Source organism: Triticum dicoccoides, chromosome 3B, assembly GCF_002162155.2.
Source record: "Triticum dicoccoides isolate Atlit2015 ecotype Zavitan chromosome 3B, WEW_v2.0, whole genome shotgun sequence".
Classification (NCBI taxonomy): Eukaryota; Viridiplantae; Streptophyta; class Magnoliopsida; order Poales; family Poaceae; genus Triticum; species Triticum dicoccoides.
The window spans coordinates 349097796-349101996 of NC_041385.1; positions in this window are offsets into that span (position 1 = coordinate 349097796).

Here is a 4201-nt window from a genome sequence, read left to right on the forward strand (position 1 = left end):
ACATCATTGATGCCTCAAACTTGGAGTAGAAACTCCATGTGGATGCATGCAAGGCATGAGCCTTACTATGACTAATCCTTGATATTTCTCTTATGATGATCATATGTCTTGGATATTCTTGTACTCTTGCATGCTATCTAACCCTTGTAGGCACTTGGATGAGCCCAACTCTATGAGATTGCAACTCAATCACATTCTAAGCAATCTCTACATCTCAAGTCTCTGCAAAGTTGTGGTTGAAGACAAGGAAGCACGAATCCATTCAATATATCCTTTGGCAAACTCCCTATATCAAATTTCATGATTGTCATTTTGGTACACAAGTGCTCTCCTTTGCAAGACTAACCCATGTAGGAAGATGAACTTCAACTGCTCCCAACTCTTGATGATCTACATCAACTTGAGCACCCTACACAAGTTCAACTACACGGCCAAGTTCAACACCACAACCCAAGGTATGCCATTCCATCTTAGAGAAGTTTTACCCCAAGACATGGGTCAAAGCAACTCAACAAGATGTGAATACGTCAAAATTCTTAAACGAAAAATGGCAACCCCATTTTGAGCTTAAACGATGAGTATGACCTATGATCAAGTGTCTTCACTTGGCTCCTAAGTCAATATACTCTAACATAGGTGACTTTGTCGCCGATCAATTCTAGATAAAGTCCTCTGTTGTTTCTCCGTGTTCTTGCATTTGTCTCTTGCATGCTTGTTCCCCTTTCAAAAAAAAACTTCATCTAGATTTCTTTTCTTTTCTTTTCTATGTTATTTTCTGCATTTCCCAGCATCCAATTCATTGCAATTCCTTCAGTTAATTCCTTGCATATCCCTGTGAGATCTTAATTGCCTAAGTGAGCTGAGGTGACAAGCATTTTCTCTCTGGATTGAACTCGGCCTTACCGGATTGTTTTCTTCGGCCTAACCGGACCATCTCGGTGCCACCAAAAGTAACAACTCAGTGCTGCCGATTTCAATACTGAGATAAAAACTATGTCACTTGCATCCTGCATAATTGTCCCAGCTCCACTCAATGAAACTTGTCATCTACGAGCATCCTATTACATGTTGCTTTGTAATGTGACTCAAGGACCAAACCTACTTGACTCATGCTCCAGAAGTCCCTTCTTGGAAAGTTATGTCAAAGAGGGAGAGTGAGCACATCAAAGCTTATCACATAAGAGAGAATGCACTCCTAAAGCTTCTCCTGATGCTTCTTATTCTTTAGAGGAAAGTTGTCTCGTGTCTTCAAGAAGGGAAGGACATGATAGTATATGTTATGATTTTATCTTGCTCTGGTTATTTTCTTGTTTGCTCTGATTTTCTATTACCCTATCTTCTCCCATTATCCAATGTCAGATTCAGGGGGAGAGAGCTCAGTCCCAAGGGAAGAAAATCTTTGGAATTCATTGCATATCTTTATTCTTGGGGACATGTCTGTAACCATCTAGAGTACCTAGTACTCACTCTCTACATGTCATCCCAATCTTGGTATTTTTGTGATCTCCAGTTCTTGCTCTATCTAGTAGATGTTCTTGTGTTCTCTAACCTTGTTTACCCAGGTACATCTCTTCCAAAGCCAGTTCAAGACCACAAGGTAAGTATATGCATCACACTCATGTGCATGAAGATCTCTTGCTGTGGTATATATTGTTTGCAAGAGAGACTCATGAACATGAAGGTATATTTCCAGTATCTACACCATTTGCTCTGATGCATATAGTCAAGACACATGTAACTCATTGCTTGCTCTGTCATGTTTATGCATTCTCATACTCTTATGATCTATCATCACATGATTGCATACATGTAGGGGGAGCTAATGCATGTTGCATGTCCTTCCAAAGTTTTACTTGCTATTTTCTTCACATCTTCATCTAAAGCTTTGATGTATGTTGTCATCAATTACCAAAAAGGGGGAGATTGAAAGCACAAGTGCTCCCTGGGTGATTTTGGTAATTAATGTCAACATATCTCTTGTTGGACTAATACTTCTACCTAGTATACTTCTGATGAGTTCAACATTGGAGTGGCATGGACATGGACAAGAGGACGTGGAACGCCTTCAAGATGCTAAGGACAAACATTGGCAAAAGCTCAAGACTCTACATTTTTCATTTTAGTGATCCAAGATCGAGTCCACAGGAAAGCCAATACTATTAAAAGGGGATGAGGTGTTCCTTAATGGCTTGCTTGCTCAAAGTGCTTAGTGATATGCTCCAAACCCTTCAACCACTTTCTCATATCCACATATGTCCTAAACCTATAAGTCAAACTCGACCCCACCGATTTGATCTATCCGGCGCCACTGAGTTCATTTGACATAGCCACTGCCAAACCCTAATCAGTTCGGTCTCACCGAGATGGGCTTGCAAATTCTCTATGACCTGTTGCAACAATTTGGGTCTCACCGAGTTTGTGCAATCGGTCCCACCAAGTTTGCTTGACCAATTCTTTTTTTGCCTATTACCAAAATCGGTCTCACCGAGTTTGTGCAATTGTTCAAACCGAGTTGAGGTTTTACCCTAACCCTTGCACATCGGTCCCACCGAGTTAACCTTGTCGGTCCATCGAAACTCTAACGTTCACATCTTTACCTGAATTGGTCTGACCGAGTTTTACCATTCGGTCTCATCGAGTTTGAGAATCAATGTGTAACGACTAGATTTTGTGTGGAGGCTATAGATACCCCTCCGCCCATTCTTCATTCATGAGGAGAGCCATCGGAACGTGCCTACACTTCCACTACTCATTTTCTGAGAGAGAACCACCTACTCATGTGTTGAGACCAAGACATTCTAATCCAACCACAAGAATCTTTATCTCTAGCCTTCCCCAAGTTGCTTTCCACTCAAATCATCTTTCCACCATAGCCAAATCTGTGAGAGAGAGAGTTGAGTGTTGGGGAGACTATCATTTGAAGCACAAGGGCAAGTAGTTCATCATCAACACACCATCTATTATCTTTTGGAGAGTAGTGTCTCCTAGATTGGTTAGGTGTCACTTGGGAGCCTCCGTTAAGATTGTGGAGTTGAACCAAGGAGTTTGTAAGGGCAAGGAGATCGCGTACTTCGTGAAGATCTACCCAAGTGAGGTAAGTCCTTCGTGGGTGATGGACATGGTGGGATAGACAAGGTTGCTTCTTCGTGGACCCTTCATGGGTGGAGCCCTCCGTGGACTCGCGCAACTGTTACCCTTCGTGGGTTGAAGTCTCCGCCAACGTGGATGTACAATAGAACCACCTATCGGAACCACGCCAAAAATCTCCGTGTCTCCAATTGCGTTTGCACACTCCAATCACATCCATTTACTTTCTTGCAAGTTGCATGCTTTACTTTCCGCTGCTCATATACTCTTTGCATGTTTGCTTGAAATGTATTGTGAATACTTGAAATTGTGCTAATTTCCAACCTCAACTTGAAAAACTTAAAAACTGTTATCTTTGCTTGTTGAGGGTCTAATCACCCTCCCTCTAGACACCTCTGTTCGATCCTTTCAGACTGGCGGGCCATGGGGAGGACAAGGGCGGGCGTGCGCGAGTCCACTCCGTGCCCTCCCTGTCCCAAACCCGCCCAAATTTGGGGCTGTAACATCCCAAATTTTCAATTTGGAATGTTATACATTAGATCATCATTGCATATTATATTTTATTGCATTTTGGCTCGATCCTAGAAATTTTACGGAACACACGGACCCACGGAGAGAGTTGGGGATTTCGTTATTTTCATATTTGAGTTTTCTCAAATTTTGAAAATAGGATCATTTGATTTTATTTATTTTATCTTCAATAATTTCTATTATAAAAATATGAGATACGGAATAAAATGACTTTCCCAAAATAAAGAAATATTGAGGATTTAATAATAAAATCAAATAAGATTTTATTTTGGAGTTTATTGCTATTTTATTTGAATTTAGGAAATATGCGCATTTTTCAGAATTGCATTTTGGCCCCAAATAAATGTTCATCTTGTCCGGCTTGATTTTAGAAGTTGGGGAAAATTTATTTTGGGATTTTTGAAGTCTGTTTAGTATTTCTTTTATTTGTTTTTCTGCGCATAATGTTTTTTTTTTTAAACTAACTGACCGGGGCGTGTCCGCCTAGGACTCTAGGCCCGGCCGGCCTTATAAGCCGGGGGAGCCGACCCCGCAGCCCACCCAAACCCTAGCCCCAGCTCGTCCCCGCCGCCACTGCCCCCGC